Genomic DNA, 22,859 nt, shown 5'->3' with positions numbered 1-22,859 from the left:
GTATTGGTAGAATTAATTTAAAGGCAAGCACTTGTAAGTATTGGATATTTTTTAATTCTCAGAAATATAGAAATTAACTTAAATGTTATTCAAGTTCACATGCTCTAAGATTAATCTTTAATAAATAAAAGTTACTTAAGTTTGTTAGTTTAAGTAGAACAGACATATCTTTTGAGTTATTGATATTAAGTATAATATTTATATTTTCCTGGGTTTATAAAAAGAAGTTCATGTTAATAATTGACCTTGATGTCTATGAAATATGTTTCTAGAGGTTATAAAATGTCTTCATAAATTTGCAAAGCTAAAGAATGCTGATTGCTTACTTCTCAGTTTTCATTACAAATTGTGGTTTTGAGGGTTAAAAATATCTCAATATACGTAAGAATAACTTTGTGGTGTTCCAGAAGGACCCCTGGAACACCTCAAGAGACTTGGTTTTATGTTAAATTGGAAGTATGGGAAGCATTATAAAGTAAATGATAAAAAAATTTCCTGATGTATAATATATGGGTACACAATGGTTGTAAATTAAACAAACAGTTGAGGCTACGGGAAACCCAAGAGGACCACTTGGCTTTTCATGGCTCCCTGGCAAACCCCATTTTTTGGTTTTTACATTCCTTCATTCATCATAGTTCATTTAAGCAGGAATTAAATTAGATGAAGGAACTTATGAGTTGACATTATTGGAAGAACACAAAAACTTTAAGGATCATTGACTGCCACCTAGAGATTTTGTTTATTGGATTTTGTTTACATCAAGTAAAAGGCACTTTCCAACCTTGTTGGACCTTATCAGGCACCTAACCAAAAAAAGGACATCTACCCCTGTCTCTGACACTCGCCTCCACCCTACAACGGACATCAAAGACTCCTCTAAGATGAGAAGCCACTAATATCAGAGATAGACAGCTATCCCAAGACATTGACCAGACCTGTATATCTAGATTGATGTTTAACTCTAAAACCAATTGTTTGATTGTCTCTACCTGTCTACTAATGACATTAGTTAAAAGAAGAGTTGCACATGTTCTTTAGGCTTTCCTATGTAGTACATCTGTTTATGATTATTGAACATCTATAAGATAACTGTTAATTCTGTTTTTATGGCTTATGTAAATGTTACACTAGATGCAAAATACAAAAATAGTGAGACAGCAAAACTTGAATCATGATAGTTCACAGAATAGAAATGATCCAGTGTGATTCTTGCAATAAAGGATGCAAGACTTGACTGACTTCCATTTACCCATCCTTATTTTGGGAAAATCTGTCTTCAGTTCACTTCCCATGGTTACAGTATTGCCCCATCTCCAATGGCACACCATTTCACCAAGACGATGTTGACACTGGGTCTTCTAAGGAATGAGCCTCCATAGCACTGTGCGACCGCACTATCTGACCAAAAGATTGGTCATCAATGCAGCTTTCAAACTGGCTTGTAACCAAACGAGAGAATTGTAGAAGAAAAAAAGTGCTGTAATAAATCATAAATTCCTAACTGGCAGGTCATAGGGGTGATACGCCCCAGCCTATAACTTCTTTAGTGAAAGGTTTTTAAGTCTCGTCCATTGTTCATTTGGGTTAACACATCTTTGAGAGGCCGGAAAGAACATCCCTCAAAAGTGTAACCACGATCGGAGATCCGGATCAAAATGGCGGCATGAGGTGAGCCTCTGTAAAGCTCCCCTGGAATTTACAACTAATCGAACAACAATAACTCCACAAAGGACTCCCTGCACAGCAGACAGGCAAGACGAAGAGGCCCACTACGGAATTCACCTAAAGGTGGGTGAATCCCACGAACGGGGAAGGAGGGAAGGGAGAAGTGCAGAGATGGAGCCACGCGGGCGCAGGACCCAGACCCAGCTCAGTGCTCCGAGCTCGCTGCTTCCTGGAACTACCGCAGCTGCGGGAGAGGGAAGAACTCGGATTGTTAGGGCTCCGCTTATGGCCCACAGGGCTGAGGGGGCAGCATATAACACGGCTGAACCCAATGCTCACGGCAGAGACCTCGGAGCAAAGACTGAGGGAAGAAGGCTGAAAACGGTGGTTTAAGCCCTCACTGCCGAGCAGAGAACGGAAGCTTTAGGCACTGAGATAAGCCGCCCCCTCCCTCCCAGAACTCGCCCCACCCCCACCTGCCCGGTGCTAGAAGCGGAACAGTAGCAGTGTCAGATCAAAAGAACAGAATATTTGCTGTTCTGAAAACTGTGGATGGAGGACACAGATTCGTAGCCCGACTAGTTCCGGCAAAGGGGAGGGAGCTGTGGAAGCAGGACCGGCTGTGGTGGTGGTCACCGCCATTGCTCTGGGCCACCTCTCACAACTCATGCCGCCCCTGGCCCCACCTATCTGGGCAGATCCCTGCAGGAGTAAACAGAACCGATAAAACATATGGGCTCTGAATCTGGTGCAGGAAGAGTTTTGGAACTTCAAAAGCTCTCCACATACCCACACAGACACTGCACCCTGTGACCCATGCGAACTATTAACAGAGGAGAAGCCTGTCTCCCAGGGAATCCCCCCATTGTGTGAGAAGCTGGAATAGTGCAGAGAAAACAGAGCACTACCATGTGAGAGAGAGAAAAAAGGCTGCAGTTGGAGAGAAAATAAAACATTCTACCAACAAGTACTGGAAAACAAAAGAAAGACCTCCTCCTATCAACCTGTTGCAGAAGCCAATTCTATAGATGTCTAGGAAGAGCAATAATAAATCAGTAATTGCCATGAATAACCAAGGCAACAAGACAGCTCAGAAAGAAAGTGAAAAGTCTCCAGAAAAGGAACTTAAAGATATGGAAATATGTGACTTAAATGACAGATAATTGAAGATTGCAGTTCTGAAAAAACTCAACGAGATGCAAGAAAACACAGAAAGGCAGTTTAATGAACACAGAAACACAATCAAAGAACAACACGAGCATTTTACGAAAGAGATTGAAATTTTAAAAAAAAGAACCAAATAGAATTTCTGGAGATCAAGAACTCAATAGAAGAAATTAAAAATGAAATAACTAGCTTAGGTAGTTGAATTGACCAGATGGAGGAAAGAATCAGTGACATCGAGGACAGAAATCTAGGAATTACAAAGATGGAAGAAGAGAGAGATTTGAGACTTAAAATAAATGAAAGAACTCTACAAGAACTTTCTGACTCCATCAGAAAGAGCAATATAAGAATAATGGGCATACCAGAAGGAGAAGAAAGAGAGAAGGGAACAGAGAATATATTCAAACAAATTGTTGATGAGAATTTCCCAAACTTGTGGACAGTACTGGATCCTCGAATCCAAGAAGCAAACAGAACACCTAATGACCTCAATCCCAACAGACCTTCTCCAAGGCACATTATATTGAAGCTGTCTAAAATCAACGACAAAGAAAGAATCCTCAATACAGCCAGGGAAAAGAAGACGGTAACCTAAAATGGAAAGCCCGTTAGATTATCATCAGATTTTTCAGCAGAAACTCTACAAACCAGGAGGGAGTAGAACGAAATATTCACCCTATTGAAAGAGAGAAATTACGAGCCAAGAATAATATATCCAGCAAAGATATCCTTTAGATATGAAGGAGGAATAAAGACCTTTCCAGATATACAGAAGCTGAGGGAATTCTCTAATACACGACCTGCACTACAAGAAATACTAAAGGAGGCTATCCGACCACCATCAACAGGGACAATTTGTGGCAACTAAAACATAAAAATGGGGAGATAAAGGCCTGAACCGGAATATGGGAATGGAGAAAGAAAACGTGCTGAAGAAAACGGAATACTCTAAATATCAAACTTTCTTTTACATAAACTTAAGGGTAACCACTCAAAAAAAATCCGGAGCTGAAATACATACTGTAATAAAAGAAGAAACAGAGGGAAACATCATAGAATACCACCACACAGAAATAATAGACAACAACAAAAAGGCAAAGAAACAATGGAGACACAGCCTTACCAGAAAACTAAAGATAGAATGACAGGAAATCCTCACATATCAATAATCACCCTAAATGTAAATGGACTGAACTCACCAATAAAAAGGCACAGAGTAGCAGATTGGATCAAAAAACTAAACCCAACCATATGCTGTCTCCAAGAGACACATCTCAGCTACAAGGACAAGCATAGACTCAAAGTGAAAGGGTGGAAATTGACACTCCAAGCAAATGGTACCCAGAGAAAATCAGGTGTAGCCATAATGATATCAGATGAAACAGACTTCAGGTAGAAAAAGATAACAAGAGACAAAGATGGACATTTCATGATGGTAAAGGGAACTATACAAAAAGAAGACATAACAGTCATCAATATTTATGCCCCCAATCAGGGAGCACTGAAATATACCAAGCAACTACTAACAGAACTAAAGGGAGAAATTGACCAAAACACAATTATACTAGGGGACTTAAATACATCATTGACAGCTATGGATAGATCATCCAAACAGAAAATAAATAACGAAATAGCAGCCCTAAATGACACATTAGATGAAATGGACATAATTGACATTTATAGAGCACTTCATCCTAAAACATCAGACTATACATTCTTTTCTAGTGTACACGGAACATTCTCAAGGATAGACCATATATTGGGACATAAAATCAGCCTCAGCAAATTTAAGAAGATTGAAATCATACCAAGCATATTCTCTGATCACAAGGCTTTGAAATTGGATATCAACTGCAAAAAGAAAGCAGGAAAAATCACAAATACATGGAGATTAAACAACATACTTTTAAAGAACGGCTGGGTCAAAAGAGAAATTACAGGAGAGATCAAAAGATACATAGAAACAAATGACAATGAAAATACATCCTACCAAAATTTTTGGGATGCAGCGAAAGCAGTTTTAAGAGGGAAATTTATATCATTACAGGCCTATCTCAAGAAACAAGAAAAATCCCAAATAAATAACCTCATGTTACACCTTAAAATACTAGAAAAAGAAGAACATGTGAAACCCCAGTTCAGCAGAAGAAAGGAAATAACAAAAATCCGAGCAGAACTAAATGAAATAGAGAACAAAAAGACAATAGAAAAAATTAATATGACAAAGAGCTGGTTCTTTGAAAAGATTAACAAAATTGACAAACCCTTGGCTAGACTCACTAAGATAAAAAGAGAGAAGACACTAATTAACAAAATCAGAAATGAAAAAGGGGAAGTTATCACCACAGAAAGACAAAGGATCATCCAAGAATACTATGAAGGACTATATGCCACCAAATTCAATAACCTAGAAGAAATGGACACGTTCTTAGAAACATATAGCCTTCCAAGGCTGAACCATGAAGAACTGGGAAATCTAAACAGACCCATCACCAGTAACGAAATTGAATCAGTCATCCAAAACCTTCCCAAAAGCAAAAGTCCGGGCCCAGATATCTTCACTAGTGAATTCTACAAAACCTTCAAAGAGGGTCTAATATCGATCCTGCTCAACTCTTCCAAAAAATTGAAGAAGAGATAGTACTCCCTAATTCATTTTATGAGGCCAACATTACCCTGATACCAAAACCTGGTAAGGACAGCATAAAAAAAGAAAACTACAAACCAATATCTCTGATGAATACAGCGGCAAAAATCCTAGACAAAATTCTAGCAAATCGAATACAACAATGCATTAAAAAGATTATTCATCACGACCAAGTGGGGTTCATCCCCGGGCCACAAGGATGGTTCAACATCCGCAAATCCATCAATGTGATACATCACATAAACAAAATAAAGGACAAAAATCATATGATTATATCAATTGATGCAGAAAAAGCATTTGACAAGCTACAACATCCATTTATGATTAAAACACTTAATAAAATAGGTATAGAAGGAAAATACCTTAACATAATAAAGGCCATATATGACAAGCCCTCAGCTAATCTCATAATTAATGGTTAAAAACTGAAGCCCTTTGCTCTACGTTCAGGAACACGACAGGGCTCTCCCCTATCACCACTGCTTTTCAACATAGTGTTGGAAGTCCTTGCCAGAGCAATCAGGCAAGAGAAAGAAATAAAAGGCACCCAAACTGGGAATGAAGAAGTTAAATTATCACTCTTCGCAGATGACATGATGCTATATATAGAAAACCCTAAGAACTCCACCAAAAATCTATTAGAAACAATCAACGAATACAGTAAAGTTGCTGGCTACAAAGTCAACATACAAAAGTCCAATGCATTCTTATATACTAACAATGAAATCTCAGAAAAAGAAATACAAAAAACAATTCCTTTTGCAATTGCAGCAAAAAGAATAAAATACCTAGGAATAAACTTAACCAAGGATGTGAAAGACCTATATGCTGAAAACTATAAGACATTTTTGAAAGAAATTGAAGAAGACACAGAGAAATGGAAAGACATTCCGTGCTCATGGATTGGAAGAATCAATGTAGTTAAAATGGCCATATTACCCAAAGCAATATATAGATTTAATGCAATCCCCATCAAAATCCCAATGGCATTTTTTAAAGAAACAGAACAAAAAATCATCAGATTTGTTTGGAAACACAAAAGACCCCAAATAGCCAAAGCAATCTTAAGAAAAAAGAACACTACTGGAGGTATCATACTCCCTGACTTTAGCTTGTTCTACAGGGCTACAATAATCAAAACAGCATGGTATTGGCAGAAAAACAGACACATAGACCAATGGAATAGAATTGAGAACCCAGAAATAAAACCACACAAATATGGACAGATAGTTTTTGACAAAGAAGCTAAAAACATACAATGGAGGAAAGACAGCCTCTTCAATAAATGGCACTGGCAGAATTGGATAGCCACGTGCAAAAGAATGAAACTGGACTGCTATCTGTCACCATGTACCAAAATTAATTCAAAATGGATCAAAGACTTAAGCAAAAGACCTGACACAATAAACTGTATAGGAGAAAACATAGGTACTAAACTTATGGACCTTGGGTTCAAAGAGCATTTTATGAATTTGACTCCAAAGGCAATGGAAGTAAAAGCTAAAATAAACGAATGGGACTATATGAAACTTAAAAGCTTCTGCACAGCAAAAGAAACCATCGACAAAATAAAGAGGCAACCAACTGAATGGGAGAAGATTTTTGCAAACAGTGCCTCCGATAAGGGGCTAATATCCAAAATATACAAGGAACTCATGCAACTCAACAACAAAAAAACAAACAACCCAATTGAAAAATGGGCAGAGGACCTGAAGAGACATTTCTCCAAAGAGGACATACAAATGGCAAATAGACATATGAAAAAATGCTCAACATCACTAATCATCAGAGAAATGCAAATCAAAACCACAATGAGATATCACCTCACCCCAGTCAGAATGGCTATCATCAACAAGACAAATAGTAACAAATGTTGGAGAGGCTGTGGAGAAAAAGGAACCCTCATACACTGTTGGTGGGAATGCAGACTGGTGCAGCCATTATGGAAGGCAGTGTGGAGGTTCCTCTAAAAATTACGAATAGAATTACCATATGACCCTGCAATCCCTCCCCTGGGTATCTACCCAAAAAATCTGAACACATTTATACATAAAGACATGTGTGCGCCAATGTTCATTGCAGCCTTGTTTACGGTGGCCAAGACATGGAAACAACCAAAATGTCCTTCGATAGATGAATGGATAAAGAAGTTGTGGTATATATACACAATGGAATACTATTCGGTGGTAAGAAAAGATGATATAGGAACATTTGTGACAACATGGATGGATCTTGAGAGTATAATGCTAAGCAAAATAAGTCAGACAGAAAAAGCAGAGAACCATATGATTTCACTGATATGTGGCATATAAACCAAAAACAGCAAAAGAACAAGACAAACAAATGAGAAACAAAAACTCATAGACACAGACAACAGTTTAGTGGTTACCAGAGGGTAAGGGGGGTGGGGGGGTGGGAGTTGAGGGTAAGGGGGATCGAATATATGGTTATGGAAGGAGAACTGACTCTGGGTGGTGAACACACAATGGGATTTATAGATGATGTAATACAGAATTGTACACCTGAAATCTATATAATTTCACTAACAGTTGTCACCCCAATAAATTAAAAAGAAAAAAGTGTAACCACCCTCAAGAGAGCATATAATCTTAGCTATCCTGTAATCCAATGCTTTCTTACACTTTTATGTAATCTTCCTTACTTTCCCTTCATATTTTGAAATGCATAAAAGAAACTGTAAAATTGTTATTGTTCAGAATTTTTGAGATTTACTTCCTGGCAATTGTTATCAGTTTGGCTCAAATAAACTCATAATTTAAAAAAAAAATTTTTATCACAAAGAAATAAATGGTTGCAGCTTCCTAAACAAGTGGACATTTTTTTTCTCGGTGGTTAGCCTGGAAATGTATATAAAATAGTTCTACCTCATACTTGTTTTCTAAGAAACTTGATTGAGCTATCAGAAGATTGTTTGCCCTACAACAAACCACCAGAAATGCTTGTGGCTCCTGCTCCTCAGCAGCTGAGTGACCCTTGTACTCCTGGGGCCTGAAGGGACACAGGTGGAACCAGCCCCTGCACAGAGAGGCAGCCAAAGCAGCTGGGACCATCCAGTCCCTGCCCGCCCCTGGATGGCAGAAGGGACAGCGTTTAGCGGACCCATTAGGTGCACTTAGCATCAGGGAGCAAAAACTTAATACTGCATCACTCTGGCAATTTCCTCAGCTGAGCGATTCAAGCTGGAGACGGATCTGCTTGAAGTGCTCTGGCACGTAGTGTGGCAGCAGCTCCTCTTCCCTCTGACAGAGGGGGAAAAACAGAGTTTAAAGCATCTACAAAAGCCGAATGAGATATCCAAGAGGATGAATATGCCAAGCAACATAGAAACATTCTTTTTTAACCTAAAAAGACTAACCAAATGTAAAAGGAACATTTTAAAAAGTAAAAGGCATATTTGATCAACTCTCAGATTTCTCGAGATCTGCACCTGTGAGCTCCATCGGAAGTACAAGGAACGAGATGTTGGCCAGAGCTCGCTAACAAACTCCTTCCTACTGCAAGATGACATGTCTCTCCACATGACAATCTAGGGAGGCAGGGAAGTGACAAAGGAACCATGTGATCTATTCTCCATGGAGAGCCTGTCTGTCTCCCGCAACTGAACTCGGCGCCCGTAGTGGACATCTTTCTAAAAGGGACTACATCTCAGGGGCTGCAAGTCAAGCCCGGAAAGGCGGAGGAAAGGCGAGATTTCATCGCAGAATTGTCTGGGTAAAACAGCTAAATTTTCTCAAACACTGTACAAGTTTATCATATACTAGGTGTGACAATTAAGTTCGTGAACTTGTTGCAACGATGTTGCTAACCTTTTTTGAGATCAGAGGGATTATTCATTATGAATTTGTACCAACTGGACAAACACTTAACCAAGTTTACTATTTGGAAGTGCTGAAAAGGCTGTGTGAAAAAGTTAGATGACCTGAACTTTTCGCCAACAATTCATGGCTGTTGCATCACGACAATGCGCCAGCTCACACGGCACTGTGTGTGAGGGAGTTTTTAGCCAGTAAACAAATAACTGTATTAACACACCCTCCCTACTCATCTGATCTGGCCCCCAATTACTTCTTTCTTTACCCAGAGATAAAAGAAATGTTGAAAGGAAGACATTTTGATGACATTCAGGACATGAAGGGAATATGACAACAGTTCTGATGGCCATTCCAGAAAAAGAGTTCCAAAATTGCTTTGAAGGGTGGACTAGGCACTGGCATCGGTGCATAGCTTCCTAAGGGGAGTACTTCAAAGGTGACTATAGTGATATTTAGCAATGAGGGATGTAGCACTTTTTCTAGGGTGAGTTCGCGAACTTAATTGTCACACCTCATTCCTCCTTTGAGTCCTTGAATGTCTATTCTTCATACATTGGTAACTAGAAATTCATTTCAACAAAATGGCTCAACTGCACCTTCATCAACATGTTCAAAAAACTTACAAGAAGCAGAAGAACTAAGAAAGGGAAGGGAAGATGGTTGAGAAGTAGGAGGACCCACAGTTTCACATAACAGCACAAAAGAATTGTTAACAAACGCTTTGGGAGAAAATCATAGTCTCTTCCCTGCAATTATCCCTGAAAAGAGCAGTGATTGGCACATAAGGGGAGAGAAAGTGGAATAAATTCTAAATTAATTGGTGAAGAAAATAAATCCCAGAAGTAAATTGCCAACCAGTTTTAAGCAGGAAACATGTATATGCATTATCTTTACCTTTTTGAATAATTTTACAGCCCTGCACAATAGGAGCTGCTGTCACTGCAGAAGCAGGGTCAGCCATGAAAAGTCCTTGGCAAAGCCAGTTTCCTGCCAGCTCTTCCCTAAGGCCCAGCAGTAATGAGCTCTCCCCTCACTGGGTTAATCTATTGTGTACTATCAGGTGACTGGCAAGAAACCATGGTTAAAATTCTGGACGACGCTGTTTTCCAGCCTAGATGTTTCTATTTTAACAGAAACTCATGATAAAAAGTCTTCAAGAATTAAAAGTGTAAGTCTCTAATATGTGATTTGGGATATAAAAAAAGCAGCAAGAGGTCTTTCAAGCATCTCTTAAATCATGGTGTAAAAATAACCCTGTCTTTATAAGGTCAAGCCTTGGTATGTTATTGTGCAGAGCAGGGTAAATCCAAGATGGCGTGAAAGACGGGTTATATGCAACACAATCCTGTCCATCACAACTGTCAGCTTAAATAACTCAGTGGGTCTTTAAAATAAGTTGTGAAACAAAGAAAAGCTTTCTTGGGGGGGGGGGGGCGATGTTACTGATCAGAAGGAAAACTTCTAGAATTTTCAAAGCTTATAACAAATTATATGCCCTATTCTATCCTTATGTTATATCAGTTCCTCAATAAGTCTTTTAATTTTCAGCTTAAAAATACCTAACTGCTTAAAAAAAAAACACCCAGAATTCGGACACATAGAATTATTATTGTTTTAACGCAGATAAAAGTAATGACACACCAATGTCTTCCAAGTGAAAAGCTTTCAAACAAGACAATCATTTTTGGTCGTGATGGTGGTGATACGGGAGAACCCCCAACTATAGAAATTTTAAGTCTCCTTTTTCCTAGTTACTTAGCTTCTTAGCCCCTGGCCTTAATCACTGCTTAATTCAGTTTCTTAATCTTAAAGACTGCTCCTAGCCTAGATGATAGAATATCTCTCACCCCTGCTTCAGATAACTGCCCAGAAGCCTGTGATTAAGCCTGTTGACTGTAATCATTGTAGCCCAGCATTCTCTCCTGGCCTTTCCAGACCAAACTCCTGGGTAAACAACACCACCTGAGTAACTAGTTAAAGCCTCATGAAGCTAAAATGGACTTCACCTGGTGTCAGGAGCTCTGAGTCCTGCTCCTTGGGCCAGCGCTTTTAATCTATTAACCAAAATCTCTCTCTCTTCATCAAGGGGCCATTGGGATAAAAATGATGCCCCAGCAAGGCTTCCCGTGCACCCAGACCAACGAGGCCAACACGGTCTTCCAGGCGGCTCATGAGATCCCTTCCCCTCATCTAAGATCAGAGAGGGGAGAGTCCTGGGTATCCCTGATAGGCAGGGACAATGACCACATTCAGCAGGAAGCAGATACAGAAAAAGAGATCTCCTGTCCCTCAACTTGCCATAGAGGTTTATGGGGACCATGCTTCTCAAGGGACATAAGGCAGGCAGTCAGAGATAGGAATGGGGTCTCCAGACATTCCTGCACGTTCGACATGGCCTATGGAGAGCGACCGCCCAGAGACTTCCCAGAAACCTCCCCTCTATACCCAAATTTTCCCCTTATCTGCCATAACCATTAACCACTGTGAGGACACTAGAAAGCACAAATTACCTAACTAGACTAGACTGGTCACTCACACCTTCGCAGTAAAGGCTGTAACAACCATCATCTCACCTTAGCCTCATTATATGATCATTACATTAGGTTGATGCAAAAATAATTGCAGTTTTTGCAATTTTTAACCTTTTAAAACACAATTACTTTTGCACTAACCTACTAATGTCATGCATATGCCTGATATGAATATTAATATCATTATAACAGACAGAATTCTGGGAAGGAACATGTGCAGTCTAAAAAGATGAGGTAATAGCTTCTTGTCAATCACAGGTGCCAATCCAGTGGTCCCACACCAGGAGCGGAGTAGCCCACTCTAGAGAACAGAAAATAAAACCACCAAGCTCTCGCTAGCAGAGGGACCTTGAGCCATTTCTTTGTGCTCGGGCCCGCTCCTATCTCTCTGGAGTGTACTTTCACTTCTAATAAACTGTTCTTTCACCACTGTATTTCTGCGTCTCATTCAATTCTTTGTTAGAAACGCCAAAAAGCTGGACACTGCGCCAAGAAGGGTCTGTTCTCCAGTAACAGTAGAAGATGGGAGCTATCTCAGTGAACTACTCCAGAACAATCCAAATACTGATGAGTAACAAAGGAATTGAATCAGATGGCCACTTGGAAATCAAACTCCCATATCATCCCTGGAAGCATTTCTGGAACTTTCCCTTTGGACACAAGTTTTTGTCTTCAAAAATAGCAGACAGAACCCAAAACAAACCGCAGAGAGAGGAAGCTGAACCCTGCATGGACACACGGAGGGACTCAGTGCCAGAAGTCACATCTCCAGGAGCCCACAGGAGGAGGGCTTTCGTCAGGACCGCCCTTGTCCCACTCAGCAAGCAGAGTCCTCGGTGACATTCGGCTTACTGCTCCCCCCATTAAAAACAAAATGGAACTGCTAAGAAAGAATACGTTAAAACTTAAGTTCCTCATTAAAGCATGCAAAGCATCTCACTGTAAGTTCCACAATAGGCAAACAAATCTACTTGCCACCTGGCAAAACCAGGACTATTTAGTGAGAACGAGCTCTGTGTGTGCGTCACCCCATCACCAAGGAGTTTATGTTCAATGTGCCAAATAACCGACTTTCCTATGCATTGGCAAACATGCATTTGTTTTTATAAAACAGATTACACTCTATACTTTTATAACCCCCTTTTAAATACGCAGTGTTACTGCAATTATTTTACAATTCTTTGAAACAAGTTCGATGACTACTTTATATCAAATCAAAAGAACATGTTATAATTTATTTCACCACATTCCCATTAGACATTTAGGTCACTTTCCATGTCAATTTATGCTTATTTACATGAGTATTTGATGAACATCTGTCTGGCTCACCAGATTGCAACCACTGGTGTTTGTTTTTTGTCACTATTCTCATTCTGTAGCAGTACCTGAACCAAACCACACGGTCTGCAGCATCTGGTGAAAGAATGAATGAACCTATCCTTCAATTCTTGGCTCAAATCAACCTCATCCACAAAACATTTCTAATCCATCTCAGTTGTACACAGTGGTTTCTCTTCTGAAATTTTCCTGTAGTTCTTTTTTTGTAAATTCTTTGCAGGGAAAAAAGAAAAGAAAAGAAAACAGAACAAAACAAAATGCTATTTCTTAAGCACAGTTATGTGCCAGGATTCTGACTCTGGTAAAAGCTCAGGTTCTACTCTAAATGACCTCTCTGTCTCCTATGCCCGGGGACAGTCTAAGAGGACAGAAGCCTAAAGCACACTGAAGCTCACTGAATCTGCCTCTTCACTCTCTTCATGATATGATAAAATAGGTTTCAAGAAAATTGCTTTTTTATACATGGCTATCCAAATGATCTAGAACCATTAATTTGTTTTAATGTATTTTTATCACTAATCTACAGTACTTCCTCTGTCATAGGTCACATGTCCACATATGTGTGGGTCAGCTTGGGAGCTCTGATTTTTTTCCATTTGGTCTATTTTTTATTCTTGTTTCAATATTACTGCCCTAATTTCCATAGCTTCATATTAAGTCTTTATATCTATGGAGTAGTTTCTCTTCTCAGTTCTTCTTTAACAGTGTCTTGGCTTTTCTTGGCCCTGAGCATCTCATATAAATTTTAGAATCAGATAATCAATTTCCAATGTTAAAACCCTGCTGGGATTTTAATTTATTTAGTATTAATCTTTAATTGGATTTTATTTATTTTCACAATGGTCCTTTTCTCTGTGTCTGAGTTTTTCTATTATAATTATGATGTTTTGTAGGTGACGAGAGGAGGATTTCTAATTATCAAAAGCAGGCACAGTATTTTATGTAATTTTTTAAGTGTTAAACATGTGGTGCAAAAAGAAAGCCCTTTTAATTAAAGTTTATAGCTGGTCATTTGTTAACATAACAATCAAATCAAGATTGGTGGGTCTGTCTGGCATTTTATGGGAATATCCAAATCCTCGAAGGGAGGGACAGATGGAAGTCTTGATTGTTTCCACAGAAACAAACTATGGCAGGGTTCTCAAAACTCCTAGGAGTCCATGAGCATATTCTCAATGAGCCCAGATTTCTCAAAAGTATTTTTAAATGTCTCATTTTCGATGATACTTTATTTAAAAAATGAAGATAAACATATTCTAGATCTTCTAGATGACCTTTATTTTTATAAGCAACTTGCGTAACTTCTGTGCCCAAAATTACAATAAGGAAAGCCAGAGAACAACATGTAACATTCCTGATGTTTCCTTATTAAGAGTCACATATTCACCAAAAACCTGTAAGCCTCACTTCACCTCTGTTAATGAATGAAAATTCAACCCAGTAAATTTCAAGATCTAACTGGTTTTATTGAACAATTCATGAATTGGGCAGCATTCCATCTAGTGAACAGAGAAGTGCTCTGAGAAGTTGTGCAAAATGGAAGATTTTTATAGGCAGAAACTGGGTGGGACAAGAAAGTTATTAGCAAAAGAAAAGAAAGGATAAGTTCAGGCAAGGCCATCAACAGACATTGGTCTGCCAGTGACTATATCGAATGGGGTGAGTTTATGTGTCCCCAAGAGGGTACCGCAAACTGTGAGCAAGACCAAAGGCAGTGCCTTAGCCCAGGGGAAGTTTAGAAATTTTAAGTTGGAGGATCCCATTAACTCTCTCCATCTTGCCTGATGATTGAGGGTGATAGGGACAGTGATAATTCTGATAGCCCCTAGATTGCAAAGCTTTTGTTAAGCCTTGTATGATTTGCCCAGTGAAATGACGCCTGGATCACTGGAGACTGTGGAAGGTATACCCCAAGTGAGAAACATTTTCTAACCATTACTTTGCCACTGTGAGGCATAAACCTTGTGGCAGGGGACGGCTTCAACCCATCTGGGAAACATAACACAACAAGAAGAACAGACTGATAACCCACGCTAAGTAGCAGTGGAATGAAGCCCAGCTGCAAGTGTTCAAAGGCTCTAGGGGAGGAAGTTGGAGGCCTCTGGGGACAAAAATAGTTTTTCCAGGATTATGGAGCTGGCAGGTCAGACGTTGCTGGTAGACTGATTGTTTGCACAATTTTATAGAAACCACCCCACCAATGTCTGTCTATAATTTGAATCATCTTGAAGGCACTATGGTGGGTGAAAGAATGCAAAAACAAAAAAGCGAGTTTTTTCCCAGGAAGCCTAGAAGAACCAAGTGACAGCCTTGGGCTTCATTTAATTTGCAGTTATTGTTTACCCATTTTAATTTCTCTGATTCAGCGGCAGACTGTTGCTATGTTATAAGGACATCAGGATGGCAAAGCCTGGCAATGAGGGGCTATTCTCTGCAGAAGCAGAATGGACTTCATCCACGTGTGCTACAATCTGTATGGATTCGATTGCTTCTGCCTTCGCATGAAAGTCAGCCTAGGGCATCTCCCTGAAACTCAGGTTCAATCCTTTTTGTGTGAGTCTCAATTTTGATAACAGCAATTTCAGAAGGTGAACAGAATAGCAGTAAGAAGATCATTTATTGTTGTCCGTTTTTGGTTGGGGTCCCAGAGGATGCAAGAAAACCCCTTTGTTTTCATAACATCCCCAAATCATGGGCATATTGGCTATCAGTATTAATACTAACAGTTTGCCCTTCTGATAACTGGCATGCTCAGGTAAGGGCATGGGGCAAATAGATCTTGGCTGTCGGGATCTATAGGGATGCTGAAAAAGGCTGAACAAAGTTCTACAACAGTGAACCATTCTGAATCTGGCGGAACTTGTGGCAAAAGGGTGTTCAGGTCTGAAACAACTGGTAAATGGGGAATAACTATCTTATCAACAGCTCTCAAATCCTGGACAAATTGCCATCCTTGTCCATTAGATTTCCGAACTGGCAAGATTTGTGAGTTGCAGGGGCTAGTACAGGACGATTAGCACCTCAGGGAACAATTCTTCTACTATGGGTGTGAGCCCTTGTATCACCTCAGACTTGAATGGATACTGAGGTAATTTAGGGACAGGTTTAGTTATAGCTGAATCTTTCTAGATTCTGTACTTCTTATTCTTCCAGTGTCATTATTAGCAGTAGCCCATAGATTTTCAGGCTTGATTAAAATAGGGGACTTTTATTTGGGAGACCACCTCAGGGATAATGTAGATGCCTGATCTCTGCACTGTACACCTGAAGCTGAACAATAATGAATGCCAACTATAATTTTATACAAATATATATATATATATATATATATATATATATATATATATATATATGTGTGTGTGTGTGTGTTTGTGTGTGTATTTGTATGTATATGGTTACAAGAAGCGGAGTACAGCATTAGGAATAGAGACAGTGGAAATATAATGGCTCTGTGCGATGTCAGAGGGATAGTGGATGGGGGGAGAGGGGTTCACACAGTGTGAGGGATATAAATGGTAAACGTCTAAGTTTTGCTTTGTCTTGTGCACCTGAAACTAATAAAATTATATTAAAAAAATAATAAAATAGGGGACTTTTGTTGACATTCTTTGTTAATGATAAACTGTATGGGACATAAAAGATCAGGTTCTGGTTGGTCAGGAAATTCTAAGGTGAGATCTCCATTAGAGGCAAAATGTATTAGCCCTTTAAATTTAGAAAGATTTGAGAGTGTAATACTGAACGAAATAAGTCAGAAAAAGCAGAGAACCATGTGATTTCACTGATATATGGTATATAAACAAAAACAACAAAAGAACAAGACAAACAAATGAGAAACAGAAACTCATAGACACAGACAATGGTTTGGTGGTTGCCAGAGGGTAAGGGGGGTGGGGGGTGGGGGGTGGGAGATGAGGGTAAGGGGGATCAAATATATGGTGATGGAAGGAGAACTGACTCTGGGTGGTGAACACACAATGGGATTTATAGCTGATGTAATACAGAATTGTACACCTGAAATCTATGTAATTTTACTAACAATTGTCACCTCAATAAACTTAAAAAATAAATTTAAAAAAATTTTAGAAAGATCTCTACCTAATTGATTGATTGCAGCTGTATCACATGGCAAAAAAGAATATTTTTCAGTGAAAGGTCCCAGAGTCATTTGTACTGGTTGAGATAAAATTTCTCTCTGAACTTTATTAGATACCCCCACTATAGAAACCTCCTTTTTACTCTGAGGGATTTGTTGTCCTATGAGGGTGAGGTTAAAAGTAGAAATCAGGGCTCCAGTATCAACTAGAATTTGGCAAGATTTCCCATTAGCTTTCACTGTAGTTTCACAATGGCTGTTTAAGGGAATTACTGGTAATAGTTTACTGAAGAACTTACCAGAGTGCCATCAACTGTAGAAGGGCCCTCACGGGGGTCCTCCTTCCAAGGTAGATCTGAGGGCATTAGAGATGTATTTGCATAGGACCTTTGAGGGCAATCTCTTTTCCAGTGTCCCAGTTTACTACAGTGATCTTTAGACCAGTGTTTTGATGGTGGACCCTTAGTGGGGTTCCATTGCGGAGTCACTTCCATCTTATCATCTTTAGGTACTTCTTGTGCCTTCTATTTTTCATTAGCCTTTTGTAATGAGTCTTTTAATGAAGCTGTTTTGGAATCTTGAGGACTGTTGGATGCGTCTGCCTACCAATTAAAATCCCATTCTGTTTGTTCCACTTGGGAGCCCTTACTTTTAAATGTACTTCTTAAATGATCTTATTTATCTGGAACATTCCCCGTAATGGCCATTGTAATTCTAGGTTATTGTTAGTAAAATTTAGCTATCTTTCTATGATAGATATCTGCAGCTTCCGAGACTATATAGCTCTTCAACGTAAAATAAGCTGTTGTGCCGGAAGGTGGTGTGCACAAATCTTTGGATATAAAGAATCCCGGTTTTTTTTAGCTAGGCCTTTGGATCTCTCAGCGCCAGACTAATACCTAAGCTTTTTCCCCCCAAGATTCCCACTAACAACAGGCCTTTAATATAACAAAATTTTATTCATTTGACGCCTCCCACTGGACACTCTCCAGCTCAAATCCAACCCAGTCTGATTGCAGATACAATCCAATTTTTAAGTTAGACCCAGTCCAACTCCAACCAGTAACCACAAACCATTTCCTACATAGAATCTGGTGAAAGGGTAAAGGACTGAACCAGCAGACCCCAAAGAATGGGACTGAATGCCCACAATGGGCATTGCGGACTGATTCCAAAGAAATGGTAAGCTACAGCCACCACCAGCGTTCCCAACATGGAATCTGGGGAAGGATTCTAAACAATGGGGAGCTGCAGACTAAACCATCAGCAGTTTCCAGCATGAATCCAGGAGCAAACTCAAAGGCTGGGTTTAGACGTTACTACAGACTGGCCAGTAGAAGGCCCTGGGCACACCACTGCAATTTGCAGTGGGGACTAAAACAGCAGACTCCAGTAAGTGGGGACTGCAGACTGGAACTTGGGACAGGGATTCCAAACTGGGGAACTGCTCTGGGGACTGAACCAAGAGCTAGGGATTTGGAACCACCTGCCTACTAAGTCCTGGACTGGAAAGCCAACTAGATTGGGAGCCCGACACAAAGACTGCAGAATTCAGAACCAAAAGAAACTCACCAATGGCCCTCAGGAACAGCAGGAAAGACAGAAAACACAAAGGGGTTGTGGGTATCACGTCTGTGTTTCTCATTGCCCAGGAGTCTACTTGGGTCCCACCACTGCCATCAAATCTGTGAATGACAAAAATTCAACCAAATAAATTTCAAGATATAATTGGCTTTGTTGAACAATTCATGAATTGGATAGCATCTCATCTAATAAACAGAGAAGAGCTCTGAGAAATTATACAAAGTGGAAGTTTTTTATAGGCTGAAACTGGTATGACAAGAAAGTTATTAGCAAAAGAAAAGAAACAATTATTTTAGGCAAGGGTACATTTCTTGAAGGGAAGGGTGGCAGGGGGTTTTACCAGACAGATGACCTCACTAGTGTTGATCAGGGATTTCCAGACTGATTGGTTTAAGGTCACATAACTGGGAGGGGCTGACCCTGCAGTTAAATCTTGGTTTGTTGTCTTTGGGGAAAGTGACTCCACTTGGGCCTGTTGTTTCTTTTTTCAATACCTGACTGACTTGAAATAGCTACCAAATGAGGGCTTTAAGTTGTTAAATGTTTGTTTTCATGTATCAGTAAGCTGTAGAATCACTTACCAAACTTTAATAATAATTAACATTATTATTTTTATTGTGGTATAATTGATATATAACATTATATTCATTTTAGGTGTACAACATAATATTTGAATATATTGTGTAGTGATCCCCACAATAAGTCTAGTTAAAATTTGTCACCATGCATAGTTATAAAAAAATTTTTTTTCTTGTGATGAAACTTTTAAAATTTACCCTTAGGAACTTTCAAATATGGAATACAGTATTAACTATAGTCACCATGTTATACATCATATTCCATTACACTATTTTTTTTAAATATGAGGATAGATTACCACAATTAAAGTAAAATATATGTTTTGGACAATCTATTTGAGTCTTACAAAATTCACTAGTATGGCAAATATTTTAATTTCTTTCATAATAAATGTTAAACTTGTTATCCTGTGACTGATTGCAACAACCCTTTCCCAGGGCAGGCATGAAGCTGCCCAGATACAGCACTCTACCATGAGTCAGTCAGTGTCCAAGATTGAAATGGCCATTGGGCAATTGAATATAAGAGTGGCTTCCAGGTGAGTCTGACCACTAGCTCATTGCTTGGGGGTACAGGAGGTAGCTGTCTGGATTTTTCCCCCAGTGAAACTGCCCTGTGGTTCAATTACCTGGATGCTTACCTGGGCTGTTGCGGATTACACTACTAAGTTGGAAGCAATTAGGATGGGAGTGAGAATGGGGGCGGGGGGCATGTCTACTAATTACACAGAGAAATAGTCAGGGGGTCAAGGATGGGGAGACACTTTCGCTGTGGAAGCAGAGTACACAAACTGTCAAATACAGAAGCAGATTTGAGCAGGTGATAGCTCAAAGGGATAAATCCATGTCCGTTGTAAATAAAGTGATATTGAATATGAGTGGAAACTGTTCAGGCACATGCCAAGGATTGACTTTTGGGCTCAGTGTCCCTTGGTGTGGAAATGATGAGGTTATCATCTGTTGGACCTGATCTGAGGTTCAGTGCTCTGTGTAACAGGATTCCCCCCACCCAAGGAGTCTAGACCATTTCCAGTTTGAGGGATGAGCAGTAAATGTCAAATTATATTTGACATGATTTCCACAAGTGCACTGCTGAGACTGCTGCCAACAGGGTGCCCTCTCTGGTGCTGAGAGTAACAACAGGGAAGAGTGTCCTATTCATGGACTTTGGAGGTTTTAATGGAACTCTTTTAAAGGAACTGCTTTGTGAGCAGTGATGAATTTGCTGCAGAAAAAGTAAATTAGAACTGGAAGTAGGACAGGCTCTTTCACACTGGCCTGGGGCTGAGGAACTCAGGTGGATGCTGGCTGAGGCAATAATGAGTCTTGTGATGGAAACTGGTAACTACTCAGGGCTGTAGGGCCTGAGGTGTCATCATACATCGCTAGGTTTATGAAAGTCTAAAATCAATCTGATAATTAAAATGTCTACTGCTAATTATTTATAGTTGAGGGTTTTTTATTCCTTTAGTCAGAGGAAATGAGAGCAGGAGAGAAAGAAAAGGAAGGAAACTTAATGGACAACAAGACCATTAACTAGTAAAATTATCATCATGGAATTATTCTGAATCACAGCTTGCTTAAAGTTGGAGTTAAATTGCCATTTTTAATTTTCAAAGTGCTAATTTAGTTGCTTAAGTCCTTTCACTTATACTTAAATTAGAAAACATTAATGTAGGACTCTAGGACTTACTTTTGACCCTCACTCCACCCCTTTCCCCTACTCTTCATTGTTCTAAGAAAAAAACACAATAACATGTTGACTGAATATATACTATTTAAGTTCCAGGAAGCAGGGAACATGTCCGTCATGTTAACTGCCATATTCCCAAGCTTAGTACAATGTCTGGCACATAGTTGGTCCTCAAAAATAGTGATTGAACAAATACTGTTACTTTCCATAGTGCCTTGCTTCAAACTTCTAAAACAAAACAATACTAACAGCTTCGAAGTAACAGCAACCTCAGGTGAGCTTCATACTGAGACAGCATAGGGACTTGGGCCTGGGGCGGAAGGAAGAATGCTGGATAAGCTGACCATCACCCCATCACCCCCCTACACAAAAATGCAGAAGTAGCTGATTATTATTGCCCTTCTAACCGCTTGCTTCCACACAGATGTCGAAACCACTGTTCCAGTTGATCAATGTATATGACCTTCCAACCTTGGCGATAACGAGCAGTCCGCCATCTTTCCCCCACAGGGCAGATGCGAACATGGCCCCAGGCAACGTAGGCAGCCGCCTTTTTCAGAAAGCCCCCCACTTCAAAAAGCCCCCCACTTCAAAAAGCCCGCCTTTTTGCAAGCCCGCTTGTCCCCAGCCTACAAAAGCAGCCAAGCAGAGCCAGCCCCCTGCCAGTTCGGAGGACCCTCCTTTCCTCTGTGCTGCCTCCCTTGTGCCCGAGAATAAGCCTAGTAAGATCTGTCAGGAAATTTTTCTGGGGTTTCCTCTCGATTTCCATCCTGGGGAACCCAAGAACGGGTAACAATACCAGTTTCCCTAGTAGTGTTCCATATTTATTTTTAAAGTGGAAATTCATTTATTTAGATTAAGAAAAACAAATTAAAAATAAACAATGCTGTGGGCCCACTGATTCCATGTTCCAGGTATATCAGACATCCTTCAGTTTCAACCACCAGCATTCTGACAAAAGACACAGTGGCAATCTGTTTAGACATTCCATAAAGATAAGAGTCTGTTAATCCTTGCAGGCTTAGCCCAAACATTTAGAGTAGGTCAAAAGAAACAGCTAAATAGGCAAATCTTCTCAAAACTGGGGAGACGATGTACTTTGGAAACCTAGATCATAATGGGCTTTGAAAGGACCCTCCTTCAAATGATCCACCTAACTGTCTAGGCTTTAGTGTCTGTCTCTATTGAATCAGAGAGAAGCTCCCAGTGGTGTGACTTGAGTGTATCCCACACCCATAGGCTGTCTGAGAAAGTGGCTGTGCTTTCTCACCTTCCTGGCCCAAGGAGGAGGTGCTGGCCCCAAGGGCAGCTAATTTATAGGGTGGCCTCTGTCTTACGAGGAGGCCTGGTATGAGATCTCTGCCCAGCAGGAAGGAAAGTAACTATCTGAAACCGTCAGATCCTTTCTTTGTGGAGATTTGAATTTGAGACCTGTAGAGACTGTCAGCACTTGTTAGTCTGGGCAGGAGCATAGGAGTGATAGAAGTGGTGAGTCAGGACAAAGCACGTCCAACTCTTGTCTGCAGTCTCCATAACAGCAGCTCCAGGTCCAGGAGTAGCAAACATCTGGTCTGGAGGAGACAGAGCTGGTTGCTGGATCACAGAGCTGCTGCGAGATGGTCGGACCCAAAGCTGTCCTCAAATGAATGACCTTCCTTTCAGGCCCCATACAGCCTGGTGAGAGATGTTCCTGCTTTTTCCGTCCCTCGTATCTCCTAAGCTAA

At 40.0% G+C, this 22,859-nt stretch overlaps 1 long non-coding RNA gene across 1 annotated transcript in view; it reads right to left on the bottom strand.

Moving 5' to 3' along the window:
- Nucleotides 1-22,859, bottom strand: part of LOC141572158 (uncharacterized) — an 84,723-nt gene that overhangs the window by 10,128 nt on the left and 51,736 nt on the right. The window contains exon 4 of the long non-coding RNA XR_012497338.1: nt 18,853-18,965. This is a non-coding gene — a long non-coding RNA (uncharacterized LOC141572158). The remainder of the gene's footprint in view (nt 1-18,852; nt 18,966-22,859) is intronic.

The sequence above is a fragment of the Rhinolophus sinicus genome, linkage group LG06, assembly GCF_036562045.2.
Source record: "Rhinolophus sinicus isolate RSC01 linkage group LG06, ASM3656204v1, whole genome shotgun sequence".
In the NCBI taxonomy this organism is placed as follows: Eukaryota; Metazoa; Chordata; class Mammalia; order Chiroptera; family Rhinolophidae; genus Rhinolophus; species Rhinolophus sinicus.
The sequence above is the reverse complement of the archived record's forward strand: the minus strand, read 5'-3'. Positions and strand labels throughout refer to the sequence as shown.